The following is a 10,935-nucleotide window of genomic DNA, read 5'->3' on the forward strand; positions in this document are numbered from 1 at the left end:
TGCTGTTCAAATAAAAACATTCTCTCCAGCAGAATGTTTATTTTTGTCTTTCAAGCAAGTCAGTCCTCTATCGGCCATCTTTGAAACGCTCTCGGGAGGCTATTTCCAGTCATGCCATTGCAGCTCCTATCTACTTTAATGGGGAAAGACAGAAATCTCAAAAACAGTTGATCAAGATTAAGATCAAAGAACATATTTCAAATCAACAATAAAGTTTGATAATACTGGAATCATAAATTGTGATTCTTTACCTCATTTTACGCTAAAAAAAAAAAAATCCCTGCTTGTATAGCTAATGCGAATGCATGTTCTTGAGTTGATTGACAGGCGATGTCTGTATCTAAAAGGTGATTGGCTCTTTTAACTGTAAGGCAGGACTTCCTTTCTACACCAATTGATCCTTGGGCACTTATAGCTTCTTGGTTGGGTGTTCCAAATACTCCCATTCATTTTAATAGAAGTTTTTAGGACAAGAAAACTGGGGCCAGATTCACAAAAATGTTCTTAAGAAAGGAATATGCGGCCCCTTATCACAGATGATACATATTGCCAGAAAAATTAAGATATTGTTCTAATTTGACAAGGAATCAGGGGTCGGATTCACAAAACATTCTTAAGAAGAAAATTCTTCTTAATAACCATTTTATTCTTAATTTCTAACTCAAGATAAAAGTTAAGAGTATTTGGTAATCCCCCCACCCAAAAAACAAAAAACAAAAAAAAAAAATAGTAAAAAACAGATTTTCTATAGATATTGCCAGAAATGCAGTCCACCAATAACGTTAGAGCGACAGCAGTAAGAATGCACCCTAGCAACTTTACAGTACAGAAACTATTACCTTTCCCTCAATAGCATCTTTTACAACCATCTAATGCTGTCCCCTGAAAGCAGATATTTGTTCTGACACGAAAGCCCTATTGATTATGCAATCTGGTGTGCTATTTTTTTCTTGCATGACAAGGTCGGTGTAAATGAATTGATGAACATGCTGTAACATAACAACAATATGGTACTGCATGTACAGCAATGAGCATAATAATTATCAGAAGTTGACGGAGCTGCACACATCAGCTGCTGCTGAAATGAACAGTTCCAAATCTCTTCTCCATTCTGTGCAGCTCATAGGTCAAAGGTCAGTGTGACACTCGTAAGTGCGTTCTGTCTAGAGGCAAGGTTTGTGCTGCTGAAGTGATAGATCAGTACAACAAACCTGGAGCCTCTTTTCTGAGAAAAACATTTCTCTTTAGCCAATGCTGTCATTAAAACAAACTGGCTAATGCTCACCAACACACTGCTTTAAAGAACAGTTTTAATTACTGTAAAAGAAAAGGAAAAAGAATGCATTATACTTGTGAATTCTGTGACTTTATGGTCATGTCTTGCTCACAAAGAAGCAAGACTGTTAAAGCTACACAGATACATTTCTCAAATGTATAAGCTGCAGAGCCACCAAGTGGTGGTGAACCAAAAGGAGAGAAAAAAGGCAGCAAAGTACTGTAACTTCTTCAGATGAATGAGGGCCAAACCTGGAACTAATCACCTGGAGAATTACGTTCAATGTCCCGCTTATAAATCTTTCAAAATCTTCTTTACTTATGTTTTCTCAACGGGGATTCTTCAGAGTTCATTGTTCTAAGAGTATATTTCAAACAAAGTAATTTTTGATTATACTGTGGGAAAACAAATGTCAAAAAAAAACAACAAGTCAAACAAATGACAAAGTCAGATTCTATATTTAATACATTTACTTCATAAAGACTTAAAACCAACCAAAAAAGCAACAATCCAGCTAACCATGCCACATCCAAACCTCTGAGTTCTCTAGAACATTCAAGAATTCTAGTTTGGAGGGGGGCCTGGGTAGCTCAGCGAATACTGACTCTGACTAACACCCCTGGAGTCGCTAGTTCGAATCCAGGGTGTGCTGAGTGACTCCAGCCAGGTCTCCTAAGCAACCAAATTGGCCCAGTTGCTAGGGAGGGTAGAGTCACATGGGGTAACCTCCACGTGGTCACGATTAGTGGTTCTCGCTCTCAACGGGGCATGTGGTAAGTTGTGCATGGTTCGCGGAGAGTAGCATGAGCCTCCACATGCTGGGAATCTCCACAATGTCATGCACAACGAGCCACGTGATAAGATGCGTGGATTGACTGTCTCAGAAGCGGAGGCAACTGAGACCTCCACCACCCAGATTGAGGTAAGTAACCACGCCACCGCGAGGACCTAGTAAGTAGTGGGAACTGGGCATTCCAAATTGGGGAGAAAAGGGGAGTAAAAAAATACAATAAAAATAATAATAATAATAAAAAAATTAAAAAAGAATTCTAGTTTGGTTCAAACAATTAAGGCAGATTTAAAAGGGAAAAAGCAATCCTTTAAAGGCTGTTTTCAAGATGAAGGTTGGATAAAAAGAAAAGGCAGCATTCTTTCAATAGCAGCTGTCCTGTCTGAGTAAGTTTAATTTCAGAAGAGTGTTCGAGCTCTAAAAACAACATTCCTGGCCTCCCTCTCTGCTCTGTTTTTGAGGTCTGATCTAGCACTCATGGGCTCTGGATAAGTGCGCAGGGAGAGGAACTCATTTTTCCAGCTCAGAGAACACAAGCACTTGGATCGTGCTCTATTTCTGGACTTCCTGACTATTTATAGAACATTCAGTACTTCATAAGAGACTGGAGGAGGAAAATGGGATGCGCAGGGATCAGATGGATAAAGAGAACTTTGCAAACTGTGGGTCAAACTCACAAAACTAATCCCTAAAACACTTAAATCAATTAGGAAAAGAAATATGACTGAATGAGCAGCTTAAGAAAAAAAAAAGAAAAAGAAAAAAAAAAACAATCACTGGAACAAATTATTTTAACTCTGTCTGGCTTGAGGAAGTTTCCATAACAGCATAACAAAATATCTTTTAACGTGATAAACCTAAATTGTATACGTTCTCATATATTGTATTGCATTTAATAAAACTTAAACCTGAAATCAACTAGGTCCTGTTTACTTTTTAGATAACGTACCTGGTATCAATGCACATTGTGCATTGACAAAACTTGTCATTATATTAATTTACATTTTCATTTCTGCTGACGTAACCAAGGCATATGGGTGGGGAAAAATTGACCAATAACATCATAGTCTAACATTTCATGAATACATCACATTACAGAAGATTAATGTTGTTACATCTTGTCTTTAACACCTTTCCCACTCAAAAAAATCTTACCAAAGATAAAAAAAGAGGGGAACTGTATGAACAAACAGTTGTAATGTAAGGGAACTTACAGCTTCTTAAAGGGACAGTTCACCCAAAAATGAAAATTCTGTCATCACTTTCTTACCCTCATGTTCCAAACCTTTATGACTTTCTTCCTTCAGTGAAACACATAGGGACATGTAAGGCAGAAAGTTAGGCACTAACAGCCTCAGTCAACATTCACTTTCATTGTAGGGAAAAAGACACAATAAAAGTGAATGGTGACTGAGACTAACCTTCTATCTAACATTTCTCTTTGTATTCAACTGAAGAAAGTAAGTCATATGTGTCTGGAACAACATGAGGGTGAGTAAATGATGAGAGAATTTTCATTTTTGGGTGAACTATCTTTTTAAACGCCAGATTTATATATTCCTGGATGTGGATTTTATATTTACTTTACCATAGAATGTAAATTGCTAGAAAGCACACTGCAAGAAATAAGAAAGCATATTGCAACATTGACTTTTACAACCATTTCCACGGTTTTGCAGTACAACACAGTCCTAAACTGGCTTCTGCTCAGCGCTGACATCAGTTCACCATGGCATTACTACTGTGAAGCATAGACAATTAATGTGCCACAACAGTGACATAACACATGGTGCACTTGTTATAATAAGCATGCCAGTCTTCCACATACCTGTGCAATTTCACCCTGGTAATTGATGCTCAGTTTAGCACTATGTTTAAGCCGACATGTTCACCTATTATGAATCTCATTGTCATTTTGACTTCTGTAGAACATTGTTGCGGATGTTCACATGCTCATATCGTCTATTGAGTGTTATGCTCGTGCATAGATTCTGTCGTCTAAGTGACTAATGTACTGTTGTTTTCCTGGACTTCAATTAATAGTCAGAGCAGTTCCTGAATCTAGACAGCTGCCGGATAAAGTGTTTCCTCTATTTTCTCTCACTCTCTTTCTTAACTGAGTGCATATAATGCTTGAATCAGACATTTCCATCATCTTAAGTTCTTGTTTAAAGGAATATTCTGGGGTCATTACAAATGATGCTCAATCGACAGCACTTGTGGAATAGTGTTGATTACCACAAAAAAATTATTTGGTCCTGTGCCTCACTATTTCAAAAGTATAGCCAAAAGACATAAACAATATGCATGTTAACATGATTTAAGTGTGCTAAAATCACTTACTAACCTTTTCTGCATTAAGTTATATTACATTTTTCAACTTCGTTGCTATGACAACGTAACGCCATGAACACTAAAATGACTGTACTTATTTTAACTATTATGACTAAACAACTTTACAGATAAAATAATACACACATTTTAACAGAAGAATTATTGCAAGTGCTTTTGAAAAATTATAAGCTTCACATTTCTGCCTTTAAACCCTTCAAAAATTGTCTCCTTTCACTTCAATTGTAAGTGCCTCACTGTAACCTCAATTTTTCTTTTTTTCAAGAAAAGGAGGGACGAGTCGAATTATTTTTGGTTGTCGAGTGACCTAAACTTGTACTGAACCCGGAATATTCCTTTAAAATCACCTTACTGTAAGGATGCATTAGACATCATACATCCAATGCCAGAGTGCTTTGTTGAGAAGTGCTATGAAGAACTGGACTCATGTGCAGGAACCTTAATGCTTCCTATTTACTATTTAATCTACTGCATTTTGTGAGATTGCAAAAATAATGATTGTTTCCAAACTGGTTTCCCAAACACTCCCCATCATACATTTTTCAGTCAAACAGGAAGACCCGCCCCAAACTCACGCCACTGGTTGAGCCAGATGTCTACAAATCAGTCTGCTCAAACAAACATAGCAATGTTTTGATATTGCCACCGAACAATGGTTACACTCTTTTACTTGTAGTTGACAGGAGAAAGTATTGTAAGATTAAAAAAATTACACTTCCCCTTTAATGCTGTAAAATGCTGATATAATTGTTCAGGTGTTTTTTTTTCCTTTCTGCATTGTCTCTTCACTGGCATAAGAGACAACTGATAATACGGTTTGGAATGTCCAGTTTGGTCACCACGTCCACTGCTCTGGTGCCCAGAACTGTCCTAAGAGTGATACGGCTCATCTGCTGCAGAGACCCAGAGTATTACCTACAGAAACACAGAGCAGCATTAAACACTCGTCTTATTATTTTTGTTCAAATGTTTTAAATGCAGATTTCTTAACTAAAACCCCATCTTTTTCATTTGACATGTGGGTATTTAATAGTGCACTCAAAAATGAAAATTCTGTAATCGTTTACTCACACACATTTGGATGAGTAAGATTGTGACATGTTGTAATATTTTTAATCGAATGTAACCATTAACTTTCAATATACGGAAAAGAGCTACATAAACTTTTGCCTAACATCTCCTCTTGTGTTCCACATAAGAAAGAAAACTGTGTTTTAAATTATGACAGAGTTTTAATTTCGGGTAAGCTATGCCTTTAAATCAATAAACTAATAACCTTTCCTCGTATGCCCAGGGCAACAAGCCCATTTGGATGGACACATCCAAACATCATTCCACCCTCTTCCAATACAGAAACATTTCCGATAATCTCCTCTATGTTGACATTACCCTCCATGGAAACCAAATAAAAACACCAAGGGACTGATACAAGAGAGCATTCCACAATATAAACATAATTTATAAATCTACATTAAAATGTGGCATTCAAGATCAAGACCTGCTGTCAAATTATTAACAGACTAAAACTGAATGTTTTCATTCTGCTATTCTTATTTTGGTCCTACAATAGCATTACCAGGAAAATATTTATGTGCTCCAAGCTGGGGTGTCTGCTAAGGTCCTCTGTAGTAAAGCCTACTCATTGGGCTCAGGGGTGGATGGGACCCATTAATTTAAGCTATGACTCTGGCTCCTAAGCCACTTTATCTCAATAAAAGGATAGTTCACCTCAAAATGAAAATTCAATCATAATTTAATCACCCTTATATCAAACTAAACCTGTTTCTTTTTTACATACGATGAAAGTAAATGGTGACCAAGGATGTCAGTCTCTAACATTCTGCCTTGCATCTCCTTTAGTGTTCCAGGGAAGAAAGTCATAAAAGTTTAAAACAACATGGGATGAGTTAATCATGACAGAAATTTTATTTCTGGGTAAACTATCTCTTTAATATTGTTTACATTCTGAAAGGGAGCCCCGATGTGTTGTGCTTGGATATGATCACCAATGTGTCATGTGGATGAGACTGATTCGAGACATGACGGCCTGACTACACCAGAATCCAACCTTGGATCTCATAATCATAACTTCAAAGGATTGTTAACAACATCACGCTCAAAGCATCCTGAGCATCATCAAGGCAGTAGACTGACCATGAATCACCACTCTGTGCATTGCAAAAATACAACCACAGCGCCAGCACATCACAATAACCATAACACTTAACATAAACACAACTTAACACTTCATCCTTTACAAGAAGGTCACAGAGAATTTACATTGATTCCTCACGCAAAATAATGCATCATAAACAACTGGTAGGGCTGCTACAATGGCTTGAACATTTAGCCATGAGCACAACATAGTGGAGACTTCCAGTACTACAACTTAATTCAAATGTTTTCATAAGGCTTCTCAGATAGTCGATCCTACAAAAGAATTTTAAAATGTAATGTATCTCAGGTTTAGTAAAAATATGCCTTAATCTTTCAGTTCCACTGAAGGATGTTTTGATATGAACACACTCTCATAAAGCTGAAGGCAGTGCGCAGAGGGTGTGTTCAGCCTTGTGTAGTAGACTGGCTTCTTATCATGTTTATCTTGGACATAAATGTCGGCCCCCAACTCCACCAGCAGCTCCGTCATGTCAACATTGTTGGCCTGTTGCGTCATGGTGCAAGGCCGTCTCATGTAGTCTAGCAGCGTTCACTTGTGCACCTTCATACAGGAATATGACACAGGACTATTCTTAACACATATCTACAGACACATATTTTTGTATTAGTAGAAATTAAAGATTTCAATAAGTTTGACCACCACATTCGGTTGATTTCAGATCCTTCCTAACTAATTACTGCTGAGCACTTTTCCAAACAATCAACAAAATAATGTTAAATTGTTTGTAATTTGTAATAACTACCGTATTAGGGCTGGCCTGAATGCTTGCTTGGTATAATAACTTGACAGAGTTATTCACACTGTCACTGTTAATGAATGACAGCTTTACCTGCATTCAGTAGCACCTTGACACACTCCAGGTGTTGGCTGGCACGTCACATGTAGTGGGGTTCCATAGTACAGGTCATAGGCCTCCAGACTGGCTCCTTTAGCGATCACTAACTTTACACAATCTACATCACCGAAAAAAATCATATAGAATACATTAATATTGACATATGAAAATATTTGCACATGGAAAGTTACATTAAGGTTAGGGTTTACACTCAAAAAAGTTAATCTGAAACATTTCTAGTCTGTGATACTACAAAAATTTATTGTAAACATGCAAAAGGGTAGAATAAAAGACTAAATAAACATTATATATTCACGCATAAATATATCGCATTTTTTTGTTTCTGTCATTATGTTAGCTTGATATTAACTTTGTTCAGGGTTTTTTGACTGTAACTCCTCCTAGAGCTTTTAAGCTAACTTCAGACTGTTCTGGAAGAGTGTGCTATGTCTTTTCTAACTGATCAGACTTAAGGCAGTCATACAGGGTCACGGCTAGGACACGGCACAGGTATCAAAGATGGGGCACATCGATGCGGTTCAGGTTGCAGACACAAAAGTTACCAAGGTTTTTCCCTTGTTCAAGAATGAAGAACACTAAAGTAAATAATCTATGTCCTTTGATAATGATTTGGGTTGAATTTAATGGAAAATATGCAAGTTGTGCTCCGTGGCACAGCAGAAATTTGAGCAGCCTCTGGAGTCGTAGCTGGGCGCCGCCGATAGACACCAAGTGGCGGTGTGTGTACCTTAATTGAAAACAGCTGTTTCTAATTTATAACGCGCCATGTCGTCCGCTAGACGTGTCCGGTGTAAGACCCCCTTTACAGTTTTCACACAGCAGACAAAGACTGGAAAAATCCCATAGACTTACACTAACGGAATGTTTAAATGGGCCAATGGAATGCTCGTTAATTCAAACTCCAACTGTCAAAAATTCAAATGTAAACAAACCCACAAAAGGCCTTTGATCTGCTTTAAAGGTGCTGTAAGTGATTTTTTCATGGAAAAAGTATGCAAAGTCCCTTAAAGATATTAATGAAATAAGTGTCCTGAGAGCTCTCACCGGTCTCTGTGACAGCAAACAAAATTGTGTTCACGAACCACGGGCATTGATGCTTTTCACCTGTCAATCATTTTGCTCGTTCTCATAGTGTTGTATTTGAAGTGGATCATTGAGGCTATGATTCATAATGTTTGTCAGTTGAGTGTACTATTTTGCCACTGTTGAATTTGACAGCCACAGAAATAAAGAATGCTGCTCTTTTGCTCAGTTTTGGAATGAGGGGGCGTGGCTAATTCAACGGTTCAGCCACATGCTTCAGAATGCTAAAATCGCTTACAGCACCTTTAAGTTGCTCTCTCTCTTTCTTTTTCTGTCTGATGGTTTACCTGACAATCTATGTGACAGTCTGACTATCAATGTAGTTAGCTTGTCATACTGTACGGTCTACATCAAACTTAAAACTGTTAAAACTAGTGTTATCTTTCAGACAAGGCTTTGTCAAGCCAACATCAAAGCTTGTCTTTACAAACTTTACCTATGTTGTTTTCATATAGCATACACACACATCTTCTATGCAGGCCTCATGTAGAGAGGAGGTGGTCCGTGAGGTATACTCCATACTCCAGAAGAAGCCTCGCACACTCAAAGTTCCCAGTGGAGCACGCATCACACAGCGGAGAGCTGCCATACACATTCCTTGCATCAACTTGCAACCCCAGGAGACAATTTCGATCCAGTGTGTTATCATAATCAATTTCAGACATAAATAATTGAAGACATTCTGCGTCATCAGTCAATGCACTTGTGTGTGCGACTGGTATCTGTGCCCCAGCATCCATTAGGAGTCTCACACTGTGCCTGTCCCTGCGTAGCAGCCTCATGGAGGGGGTTGTTGGAGTCTACTGCCACAAAATTGACTGAAGCTCCACTCTGAATCAAATTCTGCAGCACACACCCGACCTTGATATGCAGCCTTATGAACTTCTGTCTTCTCTGCCCAGAAACCTAACACACACAAACAACCCAGCCATGCACAAGCAGTCAAACCATAACCAAATGAGTCAAGAGCCACACAACTGCTCACTTTATACCAACACTTCATAATAACTTTCATTAAGTCATCAACAAACAATGTTACATTATAATATATAATGCTGAACAGATTATTAATGTAGATTCAAACAGTTAGAAAGGTCATAAAACTATTTTCATTTAACAGTAATCTGTAGTAAGCACTATGTAATGTCTATTTTGGTTTTTTACCTTATATGGAATTTAAATAGGTTATGAAATATGAAAATGAAATGTTTTTTTTTTTTTAAGTAATTCCAAACAAGTTAAAAATTCTTGGGCAATAAACTAATTCTACATCTAACATGAATGTTATTATAGTGTTTTAACATTATATCATTTATACAAGTTATATGATCACTGGCATTATTCAATGACTGTATCTGTTTAGACATTATTTGCATACACTGTCGTTACATGCCGTGATACAGAGAGCATTATAATGTGAAATTTTATTATGTAAGCTACTGTATATGACATGTCGCTGCTGTCCTGGACGCACACGACACTGCTGCAAACACGCTCTTATTCGCCGTTACTTACCAATGTCACCGAATAAATAAGGTCGTGCTGTTTCCACTTCCATCTCTGTTCTCATTAAAAGTGGCAAAATTGTAAACTGAACAATAATTGCAAACAAAAAGCAGGAATCCAGCCGTGTTTATAAATGCGGCATGTACGTCACGTGGTCATAATGACGTTTCACAGTGAATGCTGGGAGATGTAGTTTATTGTGAGCATCAGTCACATGTGATTTTAACAGAACTTTTTATATTCTTAAGTGCAAAACAGCATTTCTAACAATTACATACACGTTTTGAAAAATGTTTCAAGACATTGTTGCACACTCATTTTAATTATTGGAGGTAAAGTGTGCCAATAGTAATAAAAACAGAGTTGTGAAAATGATTTAGCAAATAATGTTTCCTCTGTCAAACTACAAATGTTTTATTTAAAGCTGTCTCTGCAGATTAAATAGGTTTGGATAAAGTATTTTAACAGAAAACAATTGCACACTTGACCTTTAAGACAACAAAATCTCACTTATGTTTCTTTAGACAAGTTGCTTACGGTTTAAAAATAAATAAATAAATAAACCTTGGCATAACACAAATTAAGAGTATATTCCTATGAAGAGGTTTCTGTTACTATTCTGCTGTAGTTTTAGAGGCGTCATTCAGCTAATGAACATAAAACATCACAAAGTGCAGCCCATTAAGACTTTCTAAATAAAATCTACGTTTGGGGATTGATTTATGATTTATAAGTGAGGTAATCAATGATGCCCTGTGAAATGCCCAGTTTGGGGATCAGTTCAAGAGCTCTGGTGCCCAGCACAGTCATCAGGACAATACGGCATATCTGCTGCAGAGACAGAGGATTACCTGACAAAACACATCAGATTTAAAAATAGCCATAGTTATTTA

The 10,935-nt window shown here is 37.4% G+C and overlaps 1 pseudogene; it reads right to left on the reverse strand.

The window, feature by feature from the left end:
* Window positions 1–640: 640 nt before the first annotated feature.
* On the reverse strand, window positions 641–10,193 carry LOC127437064 (ankyrin repeat and SOCS box protein 13-like; annotated as a pseudogene).
* Between the last annotated feature and the right edge of the window lie 742 nt (window positions 10,194–10,935).

Source organism: Myxocyprinus asiaticus, chromosome 47 (genome assembly GCF_019703515.2).
Source record: "Myxocyprinus asiaticus isolate MX2 ecotype Aquarium Trade chromosome 47, UBuf_Myxa_2, whole genome shotgun sequence".
Lineage (NCBI taxonomy): Eukaryota > Metazoa > Chordata > Actinopteri > Cypriniformes > Catostomidae > Myxocyprinus > Myxocyprinus asiaticus.